Source organism: Hyperolius riggenbachi, chromosome 11 (assembly GCF_040937935.1).
Source record: "Hyperolius riggenbachi isolate aHypRig1 chromosome 11, aHypRig1.pri, whole genome shotgun sequence".
Classification (NCBI taxonomy): domain Eukaryota; kingdom Metazoa; phylum Chordata; class Amphibia; order Anura; family Hyperoliidae; genus Hyperolius; species Hyperolius riggenbachi.
In genome coordinates, this window is record NC_090656.1 from 88,618,811 (window position 1) to 88,644,845 (window position 26,035).

General features: G+C 47.5%; 1 protein-coding gene across 7 annotated transcripts in view; it reads left to right on the forward strand.

Annotated features, from left to right (window-relative positions):
- The first annotated feature begins 236 nt into the window (after window positions 1–236).
- SYT7 (synaptotagmin 7) overlaps window positions 237–26,035 on the forward strand; it is a 945,664-nt gene continuing 919,865 nt past the window's right edge. For 6 of the 7 annotated variants that reach the window (XM_068261176.1, XM_068261179.1, XM_068261180.1 and 3 more), the window contains exons 1-2: window positions 240–290; window positions 13,742–13,787. The gene's annotated coding sequence lies outside the window, so the exon portion shown is untranslated. Of the gene's footprint in view, window positions 291–13,741; window positions 13,788–26,035 lie in introns of all 7 variants that reach the window. The other variant, XM_068261178.1, reaches the window with a different exon arrangement.

Genomic DNA, 26,035 nt, shown 5'->3' on the forward strand with positions numbered 1-26,035 from the left:
AAATATATCAGCAGCTGACTGTACTGCTTGCGACAAGTCCGCAATAAGGAGTGGGCGGGGCATAAATAGCGGGCACACCACTTGCAATGGTGATGAGAAGAACACTCGTTATGCTGGCTGTGTGATGCTGCATTCTCCAGCAGGGGGTGCTGTGTGATTCAGACGCTCGTAGGCCGGAAAAGTCTGTGCGCGCAGAGATAAGTAAGTAGACGCCAGCATTATATGACTGACTAGAAGGCTGCATAGGGTGGTTGTCGTCGGTTTCCTGACTGAGCTGAATCATTTATAATGTGAGGCATTGACGTTTTCAGAGGAGTGCATGAGGTGGGATGGGTGCCTTTTTGTGACCAGCAGGGTGCAGACTTGTGTTTCCCTCTTGCATAGCTCCCAACTGTCCCTCTTTTGCACGGACAGTCAGGGCTGTATTTAGGGTTTGGGCTCCCCTAGGCACACCAAACCTACGGCGCCCCCTAGGAGAACGGCGAAAAGTGGGCGTGGCCACAGAATGCAGTGGGCGTGTCCATAACGCTGTGGGTGTGGCTAATTAAAATATCCTCGTAACAGTGCAGCCCAAAGTCAGTGGGGCCATGGTTTCTCCCTGGGTATGAGTAGAGTGACCTTAAAAAAGCAAGTAGGAAATGTCCCCCCCCAAAAAAAAAAACCCACACATTAGCCAGTGTTCTCTCGCACAAAATAGTGGTAGGTATTAGAGTGTGAGCTCCCCTGAGAAAAGTCAGTAACATGACTGTTCTCTGCAAAGTGCTGCAGAATATGCCAGTGCTATATAAATACATAATAATATGGTAGGACATTAGACTATGGGAGAATTAGATTGTAAGTTCCTCAGAGGATAGTCAGTGACATGACTACGTACTCCGTGAAGTACTGCTGAAGATGTAAGTACAATATAGTACAGTGGTATGGCAGCATGATGGCGTAGTGGTTAGCACTCTCGCCTTGCAGCGCTGGGTTCCTGGTTCGAATCCTAGCCAGGTCAACATCTGCAAGGAGTTTGTATGTTCTCCCTTTGTCTGTGTGTATTTCCTTAAGACACTCTGGTTTCCTCCCACATCCCAACAACATACGATACAGATAAGTATAATGTTAATTGGCTTCCCCTAAAAATTGGCCCTAGACTACGATACATACATAGACATATGACTATGGTAGGGATTAGATTGTGAGCACCTCTGTGGGACAGTTATGTGACAAAACAATACATACTCTGTACAGCGCTGCGTAATATGTTGGCGCTATATAAATAATTAGTATAAGTACAGTAGCCAGGTCTATAGGTGTCCAAATGTAGACATACTATAGGTGTCCCCAGTATAGATATCCAGGTCTATAGGTATCCCCAGTTTAGGTAGTAGTCAGGGGCGTAACTAGAAATCACTGGGCCCTCTTGCAAGAATTTAGATGGGCCCCCCCCCCCCATAGGTGCCAAATAATCATAATGTGGCAGTGTTTCACCATAAAATAATCGCAATGTGTGCAGCATTTCAGCAGAGAATAATCACAAGTGTAACATTTCAGCAAAGAATAATCGCAATGTGGGCAGCATTTCACCAGAAAATAATCGCAATGAGTGCAACATTTCAGCAGAGAATAATTGCAATGTGGACAACATTTCACCAGAAAATAATCACAATGTGGGCAACATTTCACCAGAAAATAATCGCAATGAGTGCAACATTTCAGCAAAGAATAATCGCAATGTGGGCAACATTTCACCAGAAAATAATCGCAATGTGGGCAACATTTCACCAGAAAATAATCGCAATGAGTGCAACATTTCAGCAAAGAATAATCGCAATGTGGGCAACATTTCAGCAGAGAATAATTGCAATGTGGGCAACATTTCACCAGAAAATAATCCCAATGTGGGCAACATTTCAGCAAAGAATAATCGCAATGTGGGCAACATTTCAGCAGAGAATAATTGCAATGTGGGCAACATTTCACCAGAAAATAATCACAACGTGGGCAGCATTTCAGCAGTAAATCACACAGTGGGCAGCATAACACCAGTGGGCTGGCTGAGTACCTGGCTGGGTGAGCGGGTAGTGGGCTGGCTGGGTAGCTGGGTGAGCAAGCAGTGGGCAGGCTGAGTAATTAATTCAAGTATTTGTATAGCGCCTTTCTCCTGTCGGACTCAAAGCACTTGCGAGGCAGCCACTAGAGCGCACTCAGTAGGCAGTAGCAATGTTAAGGAGACTTGCCCAAGAAACTCCTTACTGAATAGGTGCTGGCTTACTGAACATGCAGAGCCGAGATTTGAACCCAGGTCTCCTGTGTCAGAGGCAGAGTCCTTAACCATTACACTTCCAGCCACTGCCTGGCTAAGCGAGCGGGCAGTGGGCTGGGTACCAGGCTGGGCGAGCGGGCAGGCTGGGTGGCTGGGCGAGCGGGCAGTGGGTTGGCTGGGTACCTGGCTGGGCGAGCGGGCAGTGTACTGGCTTGGTACCTGGCTGGGCGAGCGGGCAGTGGGCTGGCTGGGAAAGCGGGCAGTGGGCTGGCTGGGAAAGCGGGCAGTGGGCTGGCTGGGTACCTGGCTGGGCATGCAGGCTGGCTGGGTACCTGGCTGGGTACCTGGCTGGGCATGCAGGCTGGCTGGGTACCTGGCTGGGCATGCGGGCTGGCTGGGCATACGGGCTGGCTGGGTACCTGGCTGGGCAGCGGGCTGGCTGGGTACCTGGCTGGGCATGCAGGCTGGCTGGGTACCTGGCTGGGCAGCGGGCTGGCTGGGTACCTGGCTGGGCATGCGGGCTGGCTGGGTACCTGGCTGGGCAGCGGGCTGGCTGGGTACCTGGCTGGGCATGCGGGCTGGCTGGGTACCTGGCTGGGCAGCGGGCTGGCTGGGTACCTGGCTGGGCATGCGGGCTGGCTGGGTACCTGGCTGGGCAGCGGGCTGGCTGGGTACCTGGCTGGGCATGCGGGTTGGCTGGGTACCTGGCTGGGCAGCGGGCTGGCTGGGTACCTGGCTGGGCATGCAGGCTGGCTGGGTACCTGGCTGGGTAGCAGGCTGGCTGGGTACCTGGCTGGGCATGCGGGCTGGCTGGGTACCTGGCTGGGCAGCGGGCTGGCTGGGTACCTGGCTGGGCATGCGGGTTGGCTGGGTACCTGGCTGGGCAGCGGGCTGGCTGGGTACCTGGCTGGGCTTGCAGGCTGGCTGGGTACCTGGCTGGGTAGCCGGCTGGCTGGGTACCTGGCTGGGCAGCGGGCTGGCTGGGTACCTGGCTGGGCAGCGGGCTGGCTGGGTACCTGGCTGGGCAGCGGGCTGGCTGGGTACCTGGCTGGGCATGCAGGCTGGCTGGGTACCTGGCTGGGCAGCAGGCTGGCTGGGTACCTGGCTGGGTACCAGGCTGGCTGGGTACCTGGCTGGGCAGCAGGCTGGCTGGGTACCTGGCTGGGCAGCGGGCTGGCTGGGTACCTGGCTGGGCAGCGGGCTGGCTGGGTACCTGGCTGGGCAGCGGGCTGGCTGAGTACCTGGCTGGGCAGCGGGCTGGCTGGGTACCTGGCTGGGCATGCAGGCTGGCTGGGTACCTGGCTGGGTACCAGGCTGGCTGGGTACCTGGCTGGGCAGCGGGCTGGCTGGGTACCTGGCTGGGCAGCGGGCTGGCTGGGTACCTGGCTGGGCAGCGGGCTGGCTGGGTACCTGGCTGGGCAGCAGGCTGGCTGGGTACCTGGCTGGGCAGCGGGCTGGCTGAGTACCTGGCTGGGCAGCGGGCTGGCTGGGTACCTGGCTGGGCAGCGGGCTGGCTGGGTACCTGGCTGGGCATGCAGGCTGGCTGGGTACCTGGCTGGGCATGCAGGCTGGCTGGGTACCTGGCTGGGTACCGGGCTGGCTGGGTACCTGGCTGGGCAGCGGGCTGGCTGGGTACCTGGCTGGGCAGCAGGCTGGCTGGGTACCTGGCTGGGCAGCAGGCTGGCTGGGTACCTGGCTGGGCAGCGGGCTGGCTGGGTACCAGGCTGGGCAGCGGGCTGGCTGGGTACCTGGCTGGGCATGCGGGCTGGGTACCTGGCTGGGCAGCGGGCTGGCTGGGTACCTGGCTGGGCATGCGGGCTGGCTGGGTACCTGGCTGGGCAGCGGGCTGGCTGGGTACCTGGCTGGGCAGCGGGCTGGCTGGGTACCTGGCTGGGCATGCGGGCTGGCTGGGTACCTGGCTGGGCATGCGGGCTGGCTGGGTACCTGGCTGGGCAGCGGGCTGGCTGGGTACCTGGCTGGGCAGCGGGCTGGCTGGGTACCTGGCTGGGCAGCGGGCTGGCTGGGTACCTGGCTGGGTATGCTGGCTGGGTACCTGGCTGGGCATGCGGGCTGGGTACCTGGCTGGGCAGCGGGCTGGCTGGGTACCTGGCTGGGCATGCGGGCTGGCTGGGTACCTGGCTGGGCAGCGGGCTGGCTGGGTACCTGGCTGGGCAGCGGGCTGGCTGGGTACCTGGCTGGGTAGCGGGCTGGCTGGGTACCTGGCTGGGCAGCGGGCTGGCTGGGTACCTGGCTGGGCATGTGGGCTGGCTGGGTACCTGGCTGGGCAGCGGGCTGGCTGGGTACCTGGCTGGCTGGGCGAGCTGGCTCCTGGCTGGGTAGCTGGGCTGCAGTTGCCAGCGTGTCCTTCGCGCTTCTCCCGACTTGCTCCCGCCCTCCAGCAGAGTGGCAGACATGATCGTGAACTCTGTATGCCGCCGCCTGGTCTAGTGACGTCACTAGACCAGGAGGCGGCATGCAGAGTTCAGGATCATGTCCTGACTTCCTGACTCCTGTCCGGCCGCTGCCACTGTGCTGGAGGGCGGGGGTGAGAGCCCCCCTCTCCGTCTGTAGGTGCGCTCTCCGCACCGCCCCCCCCCCCCCGGGCAAATAAAAAAAAAAAAATTTAAAAAAAAAATTATGAATAAAAAAAAAATAAAAAAAAATAAAAAAAAAATTATTGAACTACAGGTGGCCGCCCCCCCCGAGGACCCGCCCATGGCACCGGCCCACGGGTGCCTCTTAATAGATACGGCCCTGCGGACAGTCCCTCTTTGTGAGCCCTGTCCCTCTTTCCTCCTCATTTGTCCCTCTTTCAGGACTTTGTCCCTCTTTCTGTGCAAATATATATATTCTCTACAGAAAAATGAGTTTTAATTGGCTCTAAACTTTATTCCAATCCTTTAAATTGATTTATTACTCATTTTAAAAAATGTTAATATGAAGAAAAATGAACCAGGATAGAAAGGACCAGTGAAGTTTGAATTATAAAACAACATATTTTTCTTATGAAATCTTTATGGCATGCGTGACTAGGGGGTGTGACAGGGGCGTGGTTTAAGCATACCTCCCAACTTTTTGAGATGAGAAAAAGGGACACTCAGGGCTCATTTCCACTATTCGCATGCGTTTTTGCATGGAAATTCGCATAGCAATACAAGTGAATGGGACTGTTTCCACTTGTCAGGATTCCTTGCGTTTTTCTGTGCAGAAAAAATTCGCATGGCAGAGCCATCAGAATTCGCATACCGCATACCGCTATGCGAATCGCATACAATGTATTTAATAGGAAAATCGCATGAGGTTTGGGTATGCGAATTTTCATGCGAATTCGCATAGAAACAATGGAAAAGCACACCAGCACTGCCATGGTTAAATTCGCATACATCGTCATCCATGCGAATTTGCATGAAAATTCGTATAGACCCGCATGCGAAATTCGCATCCGCATGCAAATTTTTACCGCGGCGATTCGCACCGCACAAGTGGAAATGCAGCCTCAAGCCATGCCCCTGCCACACCCCTGGCCACGCCCTCACCATGCCTCTAGTCACACATACCATATATATTTCATAAGAAACATATGTTGTTTTATAATTCAAACCACACTGGTCCTTTCTATCCTGGTTCATTTTCCTTCATAGTAACATTTTAAAATTAGTAATATATCAATTCAAAGGTTGGGAATAAAGTTTAGAGTCAATCAAACACATTTTAGTATAGAAATATATATATTTACATAGAAAGAGGGACAAAGTCCTGAAAGAGGGACAAATGAGGGTGAAAGAGGGACAGGGCTCCCAAAAAGGGACTGTCCCTCCGAAAAAGGGACAGTTGGGAGCTATGGTTTAAGTGTCCCTCTTTCTCATCTCAAAAAGTTGTGAGGTATGCCCTCTTGTTAAGGGGAAGGCTCTGTCATAAAGATAACTTGCTTTATTTCCTGTATGTGTGCATTAAAGAGAGTCTGAAGCGAGAATAAATCTCGCTTCAGACCTCATAGTCATCAGGGGCATGTGTGCCCCTGCTAAAACGCCGCTATCCTGCGGCTAAACGGGGGTCCCTCACCGGATTGAGGCAGGGCTAACCGCCGCAGCCCTGCCTCTTGCGTGTTTGTCAGCGCGTATCTCCGCCTCTCCCTCGCCCCTCTCAGTCTTCCTTCGCTGAGAGGGGCGGGGGAGAGGCGGCGATGCGCCGCTGATAGACGGCGCTGAGAGGCAGGGCTGCAGCCGTTAGCCCTGCCTCAAGAGCAGCAAAATCTACGACCAAGTTGGTCGTAGATTTTGCATGGGGGGGGTCAGGGACCCTCATTTAGCCGCAGGATATCTGCGTTTTAGCAGGGGCACACATGCCCCTGCTGACTATGAGACAAGAAGCGAGATTTATTCTCACTTCAGTGTCTCTTTAAAGGGAACCTGAAGTGAGGAAAATTATTTAAAATAAACACATGATGTAGCTGCAAATGATTATTACATATTAACCTCACCATCAGTACCTCTCAGAAGCTCACCATTTTCTTTTTATAGTGATCCCTTCCAGTTCTGACAATATTTTGTCAGAACTGAAATATACCAGTTGCTGTCAGTTATATATTAGCAGCTGTCAGTTACAACTGAATGTGCAAGGTAATGTCCATGTTTCCCTATGGCTCAGGTGGGTGATATTGCAGTTTAACAGTGTGCTGACCAGGAAGCTGTTATGGGGTAATGGCCATTTTTAAAATGAAGGACGGAGAAATCCATTGATCTCAGTGGACAAATGGGACGCAAGAGAGGAGAGATTGAGGAGTAGACTACACAGGAGGGAAGTATGACCTGTGTATGGTTATTTAGACTTTTTATTTTCAGTTCAGGTTCTCTTTAAGCATGTACATTTATTGTATTGCTAGTGGTTGTCTTTTAGGGCTGGTTCAATTGGACGTGTGCCCCGTGTTTGCCGCCGGTGTTCGGGATTCGGTGTTATGTTGGGGATACGCGGTACGTTTCTGTACCGTGTATCGACCAGCTGATCCGGCCAGCTGATAATATTCAGCTGGCCCGATCAAGCCACTCGACCCCCGCCCGCTCGATTCCCGCCTGCGGACAATGGCAGGGAATCGAGAGCTGATAAGCAGGGGCGTAACTAGAAATCACTGGGCCCCCCTGCGAATATTTGGATGGGGCCCCCCCCCATAGGTGCCAAATAATCGTAATGGGGCAGCGTTTCACTGTAAATTAATTGTAAAGTGGGCAGCATTTTACCAGACAATCGTAATGTGGGCCAGAAAATCGTAATGTGGGCAGAGTTCACCAGAAAATCGTAATGTGGGCCTTTAGAAAATCATAATGTGGGCAGAGTTCACCAGAAAATCGTAATGTGGGCACCAGTCACCAGAAAATTGTAACGTGGACAGCATTCACCAGACAATCGTAATGTGGGCAGCGTTCACCAGAAAATCATAATGTGGGCAGAGTTCACCAGAAAATCATAATGTGGGCAGAGTTCACCAGAAAATCGTAACGTGAGCAGCAGTCACCAGAAAATTGTAACGTGGACAGCATTCACCAGGCAATCGTAATGTGGGCAGCGTTCACCAGAATATCGTAATGTGGGACAGAAAATCGTAATGTGGGCAGAGTTCACCAGAAAATCGCAATGTGGGCAGCAGTCACCAGAAAATCGCCATGTGGGCAGCAGTCACCAGAAAATCGCAATGTGGGCATCAGTCACCAGAAAATCCTAATGTGGGCAGCAGTCACCAGAATATCGTAATGTGGGCAGCAGTCACCAGAAAATCCTAATGTGGGCAGCAGTCAGTCACCAGAATATCATAATGTGGGCAGCACACACCAGAAAATCCTAATGTGGGCAGCAGTCACCAGAAAATCCTTATGTGGGCAGCAGTCACCAGAAAATCGCAATGTGGGCAGCAGTCACCAGAAAATCGCAATGTGGGCAACAGTCACCAGAAAATCGCAATGTGGGCAGCAGTCACCAGAAAATCGTAATGTGGGCAGCATACACCAGAAAATCGTAATGTGGGCAGCAGACACCAGAAAATCGCAACGTGGGCAGCAGACACCTGAAAATCGTAATGTGGGCAGCAGACACCTGAAAATCATAATGTGGGCAGCAGACACCTGAAAATCGTAATGTGGGCAGCAGACACCTGAAAATCGTAATGTGGGCAGCAGGCACCTGAAAATCGTAATGTGGGCAGCAGACACCTGAAAATCGCAATGTGGGCAGCAGACACCTGAAAATCGTAATGTGGGCAGCAGACACCTGAAAATCGTAATGTGGGCAGCAGACACCTGAAAATCGCAATGTGGGCAGCAGTGACCAGAAAATCGTAATGTGGGCAGCAGACACCTGAAAATCGTAATGTGGGCAGCAGGCACCTGAAAATCGTAATGTGGGCAGCAGTCACCAGAAAATCGTAATGTGGGCAGCAGACACCTGAAAATCGTAATGTGGGCAGCAGGCACCTGAAAATCGTAATGTGGGCAGCAGGCACCTGAAAATCGTAATGTGGGCAGCAGGCACCTGAAAATCGTAATGTGGGCAGCAGTGACCAGAAAATCGCAATGTGGGCAGCAGTGACCAGAAAATCGTAATGTGGGCAGCAGACACCTGAAAATCGCAATGTGGGCAGCAGACACCTGAAAATCGCAATGTGGGCAGCAGTGACCAGAAAATCGCAATGTGGGCAGCAGTGACCAAAAAATCGTAATGTGGGCAGCAGACACCTGAAAATCGTAATGTGGGCAGCAGGCACCTGAAAATCGTAATGTGGGCAGCAGACACCTGAAAATCGTAATGTGGGCAGCAGACACCTGAAAATCGTAATGTGGGCTGCAGACACCTGAAAATCGTAATGTGGGCAGCAGACACCTGAAAATCCCCCTGCAGAATTTCAATGTGTGTGGGCAGCGGGCAGCAGCGGGATACATACCTTCTTCCTTGCGTTCCATCGCCGCCTTCTCGCTCTAGCGGCTGACGTCACTTCCGCTTCCGGAAGTGACGTCAGCCGCTAGAGCGAGAAGGCGGCGATGGAACGCAAGGAAGAAGGTATGTATCCCGCCGCCGCTGCCCACACACATTCACTAGCTGGAGGGGAGCGCAGAGGGGAGAGCCCCGAGGTGAGGGAGAGGGGGGAACTTCCCCTCTCCCCTCATGCTGCCACCCCTCCAGCCCCCAAAAAACGGCCCCGAGCGGGCCCCAGGGGGGGGCCGGGCCCCCCCGCGGGCGCAGGCGCTGCAGGGCCTATTGCTACGCCCCTGCTGATAAGGAAGCGCTGGCGGGGGCGAGCGGTAATCGATCCGCGGGGACGCGGCTGGGGTCGATCCGGCGGCTACCCGCCGGTCGACCCGTGTATCCCCACCATTAAAGGATACCACAACTGAAATGTGACATAATGAGATAGACATGTGTATGTACAGTGCCTAGCACACAGATAACTATGCTGTGTTCCTTTTTTTCTTTCTCTGCCTGAAAGAGTTAAATATCAGGTATGTAAGTGGCTGACTCAGTCCTGACTCAGACAGGAAGTGACTACAGTGTGACCCTCACTGATAAGAAATTCCAACTATAAAACACTTTCCTAGCAGAAAATGGCTTCTGAGAGCAAGAAAGAGGTAAAAAAGGGGAATTTCTAATCAGTGAGGGTCACACTGTAGTCACTTCCTGTCTGAGTCAGGACTGAGTCAGCCACTTACATACCTGATATTTAACTCTTTTAGGCAGAGAAAGAAAAAAAGGAACACAGCATAGTTATCTGTGTGCTAGGCACTGTACATACACATGTCTATCTCATTATGTCACATTTCAGTTGTGGTATCCTTTACATTAACACTAAAGACTGGTTAACACGGACGTCTGCCCAGCTTTCAGCAGCATTGCGTTCGGCATCATCTTGGCGCCGGCGCATTGGGGCTTTCTTCGGCTTTTTGTGGCTTTGAGCTGCGGTCGCCGTTTTTCGTCCCCACAGGGGGCCATTAGCAGCGGCGGTGACCCGTCCCAAGACGCTACATGTAGCGTACAGGGTCGCCTCGAACGCCAACGAAAACTGGGATCGGAACGCCACATTTACTCAAACGCTGCTAAAAGTACAGTAAAAAAGTTCCCATTTACTTGAATGGGAGTGTTTAAAGGATACCACAACTGAAATGTGACATAATGAGATAGACATGTGTATGTACAGTGCCTAGCACACAGATAACTATGCTGTGTTCCTTTTTTTCTTTCTCTGCCTAAAAGAGTTAAATATCAGGTATGTAAGTGGCTGACTCAGTCCTGACTCAGACAGGAAGTGACTACAGTGTGACCCTCACTGATTAGAAATTCCCCTTTTTTACCTCTTTCTTGCTCTCAGAAGCCATTTTCTGCTAGGAAAGTGTTTTATAGTTGGAATTTCTTATCAGTGAGGGTCACACTGTAGTCACTTCCTGTCTGAGTCAGGACTGAGTCAGCCACTTACATACCTGATATTTAACTCTTTCAGGCAGAGAAAGAAAAAAAGGAACACAGCATAGTTATCTGTGTGCTAGGCACTGTACATACACATGTCTATCTCATTATGTCACATTTCAGTTGTGGTATCCTGTAAGTACTGGCTATCTCATAGCTCCCAGCTGTGCCTCTTTCAGAGGGACAGCCTCTATTTGGGAAGCCTGTCCCTCTGTCCCCCTTTTTCCTCATGTGTCCCTCTTTCAGGACTAATGTACAGAGCTGTGTACTTGTATGTATCTTTCTACGGAAAAAAATTGACTCTAAACTTTATTACCATTAATTAAATAGATATATTTCTTATTTTTAAATGTTAAAATGGAGAACTAATGATGGTAGGACAGTGTGGTCTGATTTATAAAACTGCTTGTCTTTTGAGTCTGAATTCTTTGTGATATGCTTGACGAGGGTTGCGGTGGGGGCATTGTGGTAGGGGTGTGTCTTAAAGTTGTCCCTCTTATCTATGGGTGGTGGCTTACTGTGAGCAGTGGCTTAGTTTGGCGGTTGTGAGTACATCTCATGGGGGCACCGGGCAGTTCAGTGCAGGATGAGCAGAATGACAGCTCTCCCTGCTGCCCGCTAAACTCCGACAGTGTTCTCCCCAGGGCTCTTTAAGTGGGCGGGCCGCCCGGCTGCTTTGAGGTCCCGCCCACCTACCTTGCTAAGGCTGATGATGTCACGCAGGCAGAGCGTTCTATTGCCTGCTATAAATAAGTGCTCGGCTCTCGCTATACACTGCAGGAGCGTGCCTGTGTGACCTGCTTGAGCAGTGAGTGGCTGGGTGGATTGTAAGGGGCAGGGCTGGTTAACTGTCTGTCACCGATTGGCTGGGTGGGTTGTGAGGGGCAGGGCTGGTTAACTGTCTGTCACCGCTATACCGGAAAGCCTCTTCTATGCCTCGCTTTGCTGGCTGCTTGTGTCTGTTAGCTTGCAAGCAGCTCAGCTAGCAGAGGCAGCCGCCAGGTAAATACAAACAGCGCAGGGAAACTAGTCCTGTCACTTGAGGCTGGGAGAGCATGAAGCTGCAGACACTCTTTCCCCCCTCCCCCCAGGGATCGTATCCACACAGCGTCTCTCTCTCCTGTGTGCCCTGGCTGCATGAATCTTCAGCTCCAGATCCAGTGCACGGCAATGCGTTCTGACGCCCCGCCCCCTCTGTTTCCCGGTTGCTTCTCTATCTCTACAATACGAGCTCTGAAGCATGCAGTGCTGGTGAAGTTCAGAACTCTGCACATGAACTGATTGATAATCACCCTTCCTCTGGTGTGAGCAGACCTCTGCTAATGCACTTCTTATCTGATATAGTGCAGAGTCTGCGGAGAGTACACGGAGCTTTCAAGGGTCTGGTAAACAAATAAACAATAAGCAATGTAGATTAGCTGACTTGCTGGGGATGGAGGCTGCTGCTGAATGCTGTCTGTCTCATCTGCCTGCTTGCTTGGTTGCCCATAAGATGTAAGTGCCCATACATTACTTGATTGAAGCAACTGGCAGATTTAATATAAGTGATTTTATCTGCCAGAGATCAGTTGTGAAAAGTTTGCCTAGGGCAGTAAAAATTACAAATCCAGCTCTGGCTGTACTAGTTGGGCAAAGTCTGTGAAAAGTTGCTGCTGCAAAAATAGAAAAAATGGAACATAGATCCAGTGTTGAGGGTATGTGCAGGTGGCTTGAAAGGACAGTGTGTGGCGGTGATTCTTGCAGAGTTCACATGTATGTAATTTCATATGGATGTTATTTGCTGTTGGGGTCCAGCAGTATTGCAGATAATTTACTATACCGACCCCTGTTTACTATCTGCAATACCGCTGGACCCCAGCAGCAAATAACAACCATATGAAAAACAAAAATCACCCCCTTTATGAAATGCAACAAACACCCCTGTATGAAACGTGAAATTACCCCCCCTCCCCCCCCCCCCATATTAAATGCAATAATCACCCCGTACGAAATGCAACTATAACACCCATGTTCAGTGTTCTCTCCAGGCTCTTTTAGACAGGTGCATCACCTAACTAAGTTTGGTGAGCAACCGGCTGTCATCAGCTCGCCTCCTCATCCTCTTCTTATGCTGTAGGTAGAGTTGCACCTGCCCCGCATTCCCCCTCGCACCCCACCCGGCTACTTTTTCATGCCACCCGGCTGGAAAAAAATCCTGGGGAGAACACTGAACTCCCCAGTGGTGTTAAATACTATTCCCCCTCTGAGTTGTCGCAACTCGGAGAGATGTGTAACTCAGGGTCTGGCAAACACCTTGGCCCCAAATTACCGTTACACGGGGTCGTGCAGCATAGCATTGCTGCTATTGCTGCCTATCGCCGAAGCTGGGTGCCGGGCACCAAAATCAACTGCTTTGCATACTGATACCTATGTAGAGGGAAGCGTGATTAGCCACTTGTCTCATTCACTCCTTCCCCCTAGTGCCGATACTTCCTGGTTGCATCATTACAGACGCGGACAGCACTGGGGGAAGGAGTGAATGAGACAAGCGGTTTATCATGCAAGCTCTAAGGACGGTGAGTGATGTCTGCGGGTGCCGCTGCTTAATTACATTTGCCGGGGTAATCAGGGATGGATCAAGACCAAGTTGCGCCTGGGGCAAGCTCAGGTTTTAGCGCCTAAAGGTCAGGATTTGGCGCCTAAACTGCCATTCATTTTGCCGCCTTTTTAAGAATTCAACAAACTGCGCCTGGGGCAAGATACCCGCTTGCCCCCCCCCCCCCTAGATCCGTCTCTGGGGGTAATGGAAGAGCACAGGACATAGGAAGAGGATGCCAGGGACACAGTGGGGAACTGCAGCCGCTGCAGGCACCCTCGGGTCAGGTGAGTAATACCTGCAGCTGCCGTTGCTAATTGCTTCATACAGGGACACTGGGGACACGGAGGGGGACAGGAGCAGGCCACAAGTGGGGACAGGAGCAGGCCACAAGTGGGGACAGGAGTAAGCCACAAGTGGGAACAGAAGTGATGTCACCTTTGGTATCACAGAGAAATATTATTTTCTTTTTTCAGGTTACATTTTGCTTAATTCTGACAGTGAACCCTAAAAACAGGATAGGTAAGCGAAATAAATAATTTATTATTAAATGATTAATTTAATTTTTTTCAGTTACTGTGGAGTTTCATCCCACTTAGCCTTAAAGAGACACTGAAGCAAAAAAAAAGATGATATTATGATTTGTATGTGTAGTACAGCTAAGAAATAAAACATTAAGATCAGATACATCAGTCTAATTGTTTCCAGTGCAGTAGGAGTTGAGAAACTCCAGTTGTTATCTCTATGCAAACAAGCCATTAAGCTCGTTAGTCGTGGAGAGGGCTGTTATCTGACTTTTATTATCTCAACTGTTCCTGGACTATTTACTTTTCCTCTGCCAGAGGAGATGTCATTACTTCACAGACTGCTCTGAAAGACTAATTTTGAATGCTGAGTGTTGTGTAATCTGCACATATTATAGAATGATGCAATGTTAGAAAAAACACTATATACCTGAAAATAAAAATATGAGAATATTTTCTTTGCTGCTAATCTTCTAGTAATTATTCATAGTACACAACCAATTCACTATATCATATATTTTTTTTCGCTTCAGTGTCTCTTTAAAGGGGGATGAAACTCCACAGTAACTGAAAAAATTGGGCATGATTCATTAAGCTGCACTGCTAAAGCAGCGCACCTTAATGTGAAGGAGCGACCGCTAATGCATGCCTTACATGGCAGCACTGCTATGTAAGCGGTGTGCCTTGCTTAGATAGGAGTGTGCCTTCCTATACATAGTAACTATGTTTAGGAAGGCATGCTCCTGTTTAAGGAAGGCACGCTCCTTACATAGCAGCGCTGCTATGTAAGGCATGCATTAGCGGCAGCTCCTTCACATTAAGTTGTGCTGCTTTAGCAGTGCAGCTTATTGAATCAAACCATTTGTAAATGGCTGGACACTACGCATCATGTTCTGTGATGTGCACTTCGCTGATAGTTTTGAAATCTGTTGCAATGTGTCACATGCACTCCATAACAAATTCACTGTGAAATTAGCCTAAGGCCTTGTTCACACTATGTGCCTGATGCACAAGATTGTTGTAAAGTGCAGAGGGAATGCACTTCAATCTTAATGTTACAAATGGGGGGAGGGGGGGGTGTTACTGCATGTTAACCTTTTAGCGCAGTGTGCATTACTGGGTTGCAGCACCTGTTGCTATGGTTGCACTCTTTAGCACTAGGGCAGTAGTGCTAAAGGGTTAATGTGCGGTTAATAACAGTAAAATTGTCTTGCACTCCCTGTGCAGTGTTATGCATCAGGCCCTATATGTGTTGCTTTGCGCCTTTCAGCAATGTGTACAGTGTGCAATACGCACAGACATCAGAAGTACAGAAACTGATGTTCCATCTTATGTGGTGCACAGTAGTTTATTATTGTAACGCACTGCTGCTTGCATTTTTGGCAGTGATGAAGGGATCACCATAGCAGGCATTGCGACTACTATGGGGCCCTAGCCAAGGGAGGGAGGCCCAATCCTGGCTGCTTTTTTTTGTTTTTTTGTTTTATTTTATTATTTGAGCCCCCCACCACCATCTGTGAAGAACATAATTAATCCTGTGTAGAGTGGAAGGCAGGTGAAAGGGGACTATTTTCACTGGCCGCTTTACTGCGGATCGATACTCCCCTGTCCCAGCCAACAATTACTGTATATACTCAAGTGTATATATAAGTCTAGAAATTTAGGTCTGACTCACTAAATCAAATTATGGGGTCGACTTGTACATGAGTCGTGGGCAACACTGAGTAATGTGTATACTATTAGTGACATTCCCATTTGCAGCAATTCACACTTTGTTGATAAAGGGAATGCCAAGAAAGCACAGGTCTGAAAGTCGTGGCCACAACAATTAACAAGGGAAAAGGGCAGGGGGGAAATACTGGGCTGCAGGAAGGGGAGTGAATAATTGCTGCACTTGTGGGCCTGAAAGAGTTTTTGACTGCACTTAAAGGACAGGAGGGGTTAATGGCTACAATACTGTATGCAGTGCAGTTATTGACCCCTCCTGGGCCACAAGTGCAGGTTTTAATTCTTCCTAATCCTCAAGTGCAGCCATTAACTTTGCTGGGTAGACTTGTACTTGAGTCAAGTAAAAAATTCCAGCTTAAGGGGTCAAATAATGGGGTCAACTTATACACAAGGTTGACTTGAACACAAGTCAACCTTGTGTAGATTGACTTGTGTTCAAGTATATACGATAGTGGTTAGTTCTGGCAGGAAGTTGTGCAGAGCAGGGCATCACAAACTCCCATCCAAGTCTCTCTGTAATTACAGCCTGTCAGAGTTTTTCCGACACACTCTGCAGGGCTGTGTGCTCAGGAAGGAGTTGGTACTATACTGAGGAGATGGAGGAGAGCAGAAGTCATGGCAGGACAGAGGAACCAGCAAAGGGAGAAGCTGCACAGCAGAGTGTAGATGTGTGACTGCTCAAAGCTAAGTGTAACTGGGTGCTGCAGAGTCTGGGGGTAACTAGCAGATCACAAGTGCTTCTATAATCATCTAAGATCTAATTACAACTTTACTGTTGTCATGTTTCACAGATTGAGCCAAAGAGACAATACAGGATCTCCACTGGGATATTTCCCAGATAAACTTTCCTTTATTACCAGCAGGGCTGTGGAGTCGGAGTCGTGGAGTCGGGCAATTTTGGGTGCCTGGAGTCGGAGTCGGGAAAAAATGCACCGACTCCGACTCCGACTCCTAATGAATTTGTAACTGTAATTAAAATAGAAAATATTATAATATGTTCTATTTCTCAGATAATAGTCATTAAAAATAATGTATATATACAGTATATATACAGTAATAGCTGTGCTTAGTCCACAAAAATGAAATAAACCAATCAAAATTAGTTACTTGTGCTGCTTCTATAAAGCAGTCCTCGTATTTTTAAGGTCAGATATACATATCTGATTGTGACTGTATATATGATGTGTACACAGGAATCTCTTATATATACTAAATAACATCTATGCTGTAAGAATTAAGCCTGATGTGTAGCCGTGTCACTAATAGAGATGGTCAACGAGATGGAAATAATTCTGCATTGATGCTGATTTATGCAAATGTATGCACTCCCTTTGCTCATGAAATCAAATAATTTGATATGTTATTAAAATTTGGTTTGGTGACTACACATTAAAGGGTAACTGAGATGGATGAAAAGTAAAGTTTTATACATACCTAGGGCTTCCTCCAGCCCCCTTCAGGCTAATCAGTCCCTCGCTGTCTTCTGCTATGAGTCCTGGTAATTCAGCCAGTCAGCGCTGTCCAGCCGCATGCCGCTCCCACAGCCAGGAACATTCTGCACCTGCGCAATAGTGCTGCACAGGTGTAGTATTCTCCTGGCGGCGGAGTGTGTGCATGCGCACTACGCCTGACTGGCTCAAGTACCTGGACTCATAGCAGAAGATCCAGGTGGTGGAGGAGGACAACGAGGGACTGATTATCCTGAAGGCGGCTGGAGGAAGCCCCAGGTATGTATAAAACTTTAATTCAATCTGTCTCAGGTTTACTTTGTTACACAGTAGTACTATACTCTACATATGCACTCCCCACAGAGCTGCAGGGAATCCACTGAGAATGCTGTGCACATTGAACACAGAGGTGTTGTCTGTTTACAATCTCCTCCTTCCCCTGCAGAGTACCTGCACATCATTCTTACATGTACCCACACTTACATTGCCTAGGGCCTGATAGATGTTCTTTGTTCCGGTTTGTACCTTTTACAAGTACTCTTAGTTACCAAGGACTAGTTTTAGTCTAAAGGGAATAAATATAGTAGTCTACATATCCTTCTCACTTCAGTTGTCTTGTAAAATTCCTAAGCGTTGGCAGTTAAGAGATGAATTTCATGTTACATACTTTTAATCAACAAAATTGTAATATGCAAATTAGAGGAGTCGGAGTCGTGGAGTCGGAGTCGGTGGAATCCTAAACTGAGGAGTCAGAGTCGGTGGATTTTTGGACCGACTCCACAGCCCTGATTACCAGCTCCATGTTGGCAGTGGTGGATCCATGCACTGATCAGTTGCTGGAAGGGTATTATTATTATTGCGTATTTATGCAATGCTGACATCTTCAGCACTTCTGTCCATAGTCATGTCACTGTCCCCAGAGGAGCTCACAACTATTCCTTGCCATAGTCTTATGTCTTACCATATTATTATTATGTATTTATAAAGCACTGACATCTTTTGCAGCACTTTACAGAGTATATAGGCATGTTTCTGACTGTCCTCAGACGAACTCACAGTACTGTATAATCCTACCATAGTCATCGTCTAATGTCCTACCATATTATTATTATAGTTATGTTTTTATATAGCATCTTCTGCAGCACTTACAGAGTACATAGTCATGTCACTGACTGTCCTCAGAGGAGCTCACAATCTAATCCTACCATAGTCATAGTCTAATGTCCTACTGTAATAGAACGCGGAAAAGCCGCCGCGTGTACTGACCGCAAGGCGGCTGATTCCGCGTCCAGCGCGGCGGTTTGCACGCAGCAGCGTGCGTCTGGTGTGGCTGAGTCTGTTAGTTCACACAGATTGAGGAATATGCGTGCGCTGAGAGGCAGAACCTTTATGACAACCAAGGAGGGATCAGCTGACCAGGTTGGTCAGCTGACCTCAGAGCAAGTGACTATTGGTTGATCATTGATGGGTGGCGCCGGAGAGCGCCGCTCTATATATGGTCACTGCTGGTCAGTCTCAAGTGGTCTGCCGTTGCGAACACTTACGTGAAAGCACTCAGACCTTAGTCAGATCCTACAGTGTGTTAGAACCAGGAGGACCTGGGAATTCATACTGAGCCAGATTACTTCTGTGTATCATTGTGGTATACTTCAGACTAGTTCCAGGGTGTCGAGTCCACGGACCTCACACCCAAGATTAGGGACTCTGTGTTATCATTGTGGTATACTTCAGACTAGTTCCAGAGTGTCGAGACAACGGACCTCACACCCAAGACTAGGGATACTGTGTTCCATCATATTATACTCCAGACTAGTTCCAGGGTGTTGAGACCACGGACCTCACACCCAAGACTAGGCATTGTTTTGATATCTGTTATGACCTATTGCATTTCTGACTATCCCTCTGCTTTCTGATTCGGTACCTACGCATATCTGATTATCTGTTGCCAACCCTGCCTGCCTTTGGATACCGAATCAGCCTTCTGTCTCTGTACCTTGTCTGTCCGTGTGTTGCCGACCCGGCTTGCCCGACCTTGAGAGCTATCTCTCTCCTTTAGAGATAGTCTCCAGACCTGATAGTGACATCCACCTTTCAGGTGTCACTCACTCACAGGTCCTTCCTACTTTCAGCCTGGGGCTCCACCCCTTTGGAGGTCTCAGGCTGCTGGAAAGTTTTCACACTTCCCAGAGGGCGGTATCGATCATACTGCCAAAGATCACCCGCTCCTCGGGTGGTCCAACTCAAAGTCATTACGGTTGCACCAAACACTCACACTATATAGGTGTCCAGAGGTTAGTTATACTTTGATTATCGGTGATTCTGCAGATCATCAATGATCAGGTATATATCTGTATTCTTGGTAATACTGCAGATCACCAATAATCAGATTCTCTCCGTGTGCTGACACCGATTGTTACACCTACCATATTATTATTATGTATTTATATAGCACTGATATCTTCTGCAGCACTTTGCATAGTCATGTCACTGACTTCCCCCAGAGGCAGGGCTGTGGAGTCGGAGTTGAGAAGTCGGAGCAATTTTGGGTACCTGGAGTTGGAGTCAGAGTTGGTGGTTTCATAAACTGGGGAGTCGGAGTCAGATGATTTTTGTACCAAATCCACAACTCTGGTGAGAATTAGTCTAAGGAGTCGGAATCGAGGAGTTGGTGTCGGAGCTATTTTGGGTACCTGGAGTCAGAGTTGGAGTCGGATGATTTTTGTACTGACTCCACAGCCCTGCCAAGAGGGGCTCACAATTTGATCCCTACCCTTCCCCTGCGTGCTACTCTGTCTTAGTATTTCTATACATCCCATGTATAGCTCCATGGGGTCACTAAGAGGTTGGGGCACAAACAATGGCAACACCAAATGGGCACCAGCTGTGATAACCCCCCCTTTGGGGCGCCTAAATCAAACACACCCCTCCCTCCTTGCTCCCTGAGAATCCATCGCCGTGGGGGGGGGGGGGGGGGGGGGGGAGATACAAAAAATTGCTATGGGGTCCAGACAAATCTAGCTGCACCCCTGATTTTTGTCCAAATGCAGGGCTGTCCCATTTAGTGTCATTGACTGGGGTCTAAACCATAATGAAGAGCAACACAGGTGCCGAGCATTGCCAATATTCCATATCTAGGAATATTTTTGAATGTATTCTCCCCAACTAACCCAAATGTAGTACCAGAATTTCTTCATACTGACCTGTTTGTATGTCCTTTTTAGGTCACATAACCCATTTTGCCAGTCAGACATACAGTTGAAAAACAGGTAGAATCCACCTTTGATCCAGTTAGCACTGTTTAACATCTGCACTGATGCATCACTTGCCAAAACCACACCTCTCACGGACTGATATAGTGGGAGAATGCCCTTGACTTAAAGAGAAACTCCGACCAAGAATTTAACTTTATCCCAATCAGTAGCTGATACCCCCTTTTACATGAGAAATATAATGATTTTCACAAACAGACCATCAGGGGGCGCTGTATGACTGATTTTGTGCTGAAACCCCTCCCACAAGAGGCTCTGGTACCCTACGGTACTCTGGGCAAACTGCCACAATGTTCACAGACAGGAAATGGCTGTTTACAGCTGTCTGCAAGGCCAAAACAGCTAGAAACAGCTAAATAACCTGCCCACAGTAAAAATGTCACCATGTAATAAATGTCAGAATGTGAATCTGGGAGAGGAAAGATTTTACAATGAGCAAACACTGACTAAATCATTTATACATAATTATGTTAAAAATGAAGCACTTTTTTTATTACATTATTTTCACTGGAGTTCCTCTTTAAAGTGACACTGAAGTGAAACCAAAAACGTATGATACTGTACAGGGTGGGCCATTTATATGGATACACCTTAATAAAATGGGAATGGTTGGTGATATTAACTTCCTGTTTGTGGCACATTAGTATATGTGAGGGGGGAAACTTTTCAAGATGGGTGGTGACTATGGCGGCCATTTTGAAGTCGGCCATTTTGAAACTAACTTTGTTTTTTCAATAGGAAGAGGGTCATGTGACACATCAAACTTATTGGGAATTTCACAAGAAAAAAAATAGTGTGCTTGGTTTTAATGTAACTTTATTCTTTCATGAGTTATTTACAAGTTTCTGACCACTTATAAAATGTGTACAATGTGCTGCCCATTGTGTTGGATTGTCAATGCAACCCTCTTCTCCTACTCTTCACACACTGATAGCAACACTGCAGGAGAAATGCTAGCACAGGCTTCCAGTATCCGTAGTTTTAGGTGCTGCACATTTAGTATCTTCACAGCATAGACAATTGCCTTCAGATGACCCCAAAGATAAAAGTCTAAGTGGGGCAGAGCGGGAGACCTTGGCCCACAACGACCAATCCACTTTCCAGGAAACTGTTCATCTAGGAATGCTCGGACCTTACACCCATAATGTGGTGGTGCACCACCTTGCTGAAAAAACTCTGGGAGCATGCTAGCTTCAGTGCATAAAGAGGGAAGCACATCATCATGCAGCAATTTCGCATATCCAGTGGCCTTGAGGTTTCCATTGATGAATAATGGCCCCACTATCTTTGTACCCCATATACCACATCATACCATCAATTTTTTTTTTGTTCCAACAGTCTTGGAGGGATCTATCCAATGTGGGTTAGTGTCAGACCAATAGTGGTGGTTTTGTTTCTTAACTTCACCATTCACATAAAAGTTTGCCTCATCACTGAACAAAATCTTCTGCGTAAACTGAGGGTCCTGTTCCAATTTTTGTTTTGCCCATTCTGCAAATTCAGTGCGCCCATCTGGGTCATCCTCGTTGAGATGCTGCAGTAGCTGGAGTTTCTAAGGGTGCCATTTGTGAGTAGCTAATATCTGCTGAAGGGATGTTCGACTAATGCCACTCTCCAGTGACATGCGGCGAGTGCTACTCTGTGGGCTCTTGCTGAATTAGGCTAGGACAGCCACTGATGTTTCTTCATTAGTGACAGATTTCATGTGTCCACATTTTGGCAAATCCAACACTGAACCAGTTTGACGAAACGTAGCTAGCAGTTTGCTAACTGTAGCATGGGAGATGGGTAGTCTCATAGGGTGTCTTGTATTTAAATCTGCTACAATGACCTGGTTACTGTGTTCACCAGACATCAACACAGTTTCTATCCGCTCCTCAGGTGTTAATCTCTGCGACATTTCAATGGCTGTAAGCAAAGAGTAAATAATTAATGAAAGAATAAAGTTACGTTAAAACTAAGCACACCATTGTTGTGAAATTCCCAATACGTCTGGTGTCACATGACCCTCTTCCTATTGAAAAACAAAAGTTGGATTCAAAATGGCTGACTTCAAAATGGCCGCCATGGTCACCACCCATCTTGAAAACTTTCCCCCCTCACATATACTAATATGCCACAAACAGGAAGTTAATATCACCAACCATTCCCATTTTAATAAGGTGTATCCATATAAATGGCCTACCCTATATAAGGAATTGTATCTGTAGTACAGACAATTAATAGAACATTAATAGCAAAGAAAAGTGTCTGAAATTTTTATTTTTAGTTATATAGTATATACAACACTGGCTTATTGACATTCAAATCCTTTCACAATCTTGGCTCTGGATACCTGAAGGATGTTTTGCAACTGCATCACCCCCCCCCCCCCCAATCTTTGATGAAAAGGATCTGATGACTTGGTCATCTTCAAAACCTTTGGAGACAGAGCCTTCTGTCATGCTGCCCCTTCACTCTGGAACTCCCTGCCACACCCAATCAGGACATCTCCATCCGTGGGATCATTTAACCAGTTCACCCCCAAGGGTTTTTATCCTAACGGACCAGAGCAATTTTCAGCTGTCAGTGCTCCTCCCTTTTATTCCCTAATAACTTTATTACTACTTATCACAAGAAAATGATCTATACCTCGTTTTTTTCGCCACCAATTAGGCTTTCTGTGGATAGTACATTTTAAGAATTTTTTTATTCTAAATGCATTTTAATGAGAAAACAGAACAAAAAGAAAAAAAATTATTATTTCTCAGTTTTCAGCCATTATAGTTTTAAAATTAAACATTCTCCTGTGGATAAAACAAACATGTTTTATTTTCCCAGTGGTCCCGATTATTAAACCTTTTAAATTATGTCCCTATCACAATGTATGGCGACAGTATATTATTTTGAAATATAAGTGTTATTTTTCTGTTCTGTTTTTTTTGTTCTGGCCATAATTACAAGCCTCTATGTAATAAATTAGAATTAATTTTCCCCCATAAAATATACAATAAAATAAGCTGAGTCCCTAAGGCAACTATTTATTTATTTATTTTAAGCTGATTTTCTTTTTTACAAGTGTTTTTTTTTTGGGGGGGGGGGGGGGGGGGGGGGGTTGGAAGTGTAATTTTATTAATGATGTGTATATACTTGAAAATGTATGTATTTGTAGGTGTAATATACTTTTTGGCCACAAGATGGCGCTAGTGAACACTCGATAGGAAGTGTTCAACTTTTGTTTTTTTTTACACTTTACACGTTTTTGTGAATGGATGTAGCCGCTGTTCGCGGTCACGTCCATTCACTCCAGGCACTGCGATTGGGTAGAGGACCGTTCGGTCTTCTTCCCCAATCACCCAGCACGGGATCCCGGCGGAAACAGCGGCAGTAGCGGCGCGCACACGGCGGTAGCAGCGGCGGCAATGCGCGACGTATTAAAACGTCATGTTGCCGTTAATAGCGGTAAGCATGACATTTTAATACAATAGGATGTCTGTAAATGGTTAAAGAGACACTGAAGCGAAAAAACTAATTATGATTTAATGAATTGTATTAGTATATAATTACTAGAACATTAATAGCAAATCAAATATTCTCATATTTTTATTTTCAGTTATATATATTTTTTTATATATAACATTTCATAATTCTCTAATATTTGCAGCTCACACACTACTTAGCATTCTAAATGATTTTACAGAGCAGGTGTAACGATTTGTGTCAGCAAAGAACAGAATTCTGATTATTAGGTGATCTGCAGTATCACCTACAATGCAGATATATACCTGATTATATGGTGATCTGCAGAATCACCCATAATACTGGTATATGAGAAGCTGATGTGACAACAAATAGCAATTAGTGATTGGTGCAACAGTAGTACTGATAACTTTGGCAATACCTCACCAGAGGAGCTGGTGGGTACTAACAGTACAGTGCCCCTCACCAGAGTCAAGGGCTGGTGCAACAATAGTACTGATAGCTTTGGCAATACCTCACCAGAGGAGCTGGTGGGTACTAACAGTACAGTGCCCCTCACCAGAGTCAAGGGCCCTCTGGTGAGAGTAGAGAGGTCAGACAGATCGGGTTCGGCAACAGACAGACAGATGCAGTACAAAATCGGGAGGCAGAGACAGGAAGGTATGTAAGCAAGCAGAGTCGGCAGCAAGATCAGATAGGCAGAGGTACAGAGTCACTGAGCAGAAGAGTACTCAGAACGAGTCAGAGTCATACACAAATAATAACAGTAATGTAAATCTTTAAGGCTATCAAACAATTCCTATCTTGTGTGAAATCCCTGGTTTCCTCCCGGATCAAAGCACACTGGAACTATCTAAGGGTCTGAGCGCTAACACAGAGTATTCGCACCAGCAGACAAGTTGCGAGTGATTCAGCTAGGCTTATGAAGCAGAGGAGACTCCTCTGGCACGCCCCCTCCTATTAGCCAATGAGGAGCGGCGAGCGGCTCCTCTGACGTCAGCCGGCCGGTCAGCTGACGCACCTCCTCCTCGCATAAAGGTCATGTCTGTGCGCACGCGACAAAGCAACCATATGTGCAACTGACAGACCCGCCCTCGGCGTGCTAGACGCCTAAGGCACGGAAACATTGCTAAACAGGGAGCTGGAGGCGGCTGCGGTGGTCGCGCTGTTCACCGCGGCCGCCTCTCCAACGTTTGTTACAGCAGGCCAGTGAACTTTTGAACTGTTCTCTGCAGGAAAAAAAACAATACAATGCCACACATCTGAGATAACAAGCTTCAGAAAGTCGTGGAACTCAATGGCTCTTTTGCATAGATAACAACTGGAGTTTCTTAAAGAGAATCTGTATTGTTACAATCGCACAAAAGTAAACATACCAGTGCGTTAGGGGACATCTCCTATTACCCTCTGTCACAATTTCGCCGCTCCTCGCCGCATTAAAAGTGGTTAAAAACAGTTTTAAAAAGTTTGTTTGTAAACAAACAAAATGGCCACCGAAACAGGAAGTAGGTTGATGTACAGTATGTCCACACATAGAAAATACATCCATACACAAGCAGGCTGTATACACCCTTCCTTTTGAATCTCAAGAGATCATTGTGTGTTTCTTCCCCCCTGCAGTTCTCATGCACTGAAGTTTCAGGCTGCTTGTTTTTCTCCTGCAAACAGCTTTGCCCTTGTCTGTAATTCCTCAGTATGTGAAAGCCCAGCCAGCTCAGAGGACGATTTATCCAGCTTGTAAAAGAGAAGAGAGAAGCTGCTCTAATCCTAAATAGCACACAGGCAGTGTGCATAGAGGGGCCGGGAAGGGGGAGTTCATAGCAGAACCACAACACTGAAGAACTTGGCAGCCTTCCAGACACAGGCCGACAAGTCTGACAGGGGAAAGATACATTGATTTATTACAGAGATAGTGATAGCAGAAAGTGCTGCAGTAAAGCAGAACACATTAGAATAGCTTTTGGAACTAGTAGGATGATAAAAAACAGGATGCAATTTTTGTTACGGAGTCTCTTTAACTCTTCCTATACTGGAAACAATATTAGACTTATGCCTCTGCTCCTAATGTTTTATTTCTTAGCTGTACTACACATACAAATCTTACTACACATCTCTCTTTAAGTCCGAACTGAAAAGCCACCTGTTTAGTCTGGCATTTATGAACATCTGACTATTTCCTCTGTGAAACAGTCCGGTCTGCAACCCTTTATTGATTTATGCGCTTTGAGTCCTACGGGAGAAAAGTGCTTTACAAATGGTATTGTGTGTATGAATGTATTTTGTGGCCCTCAGAAGCGTCACATCTGCATGATTGTAAGCAGTAGGAGAAGGGGAAAAAAACA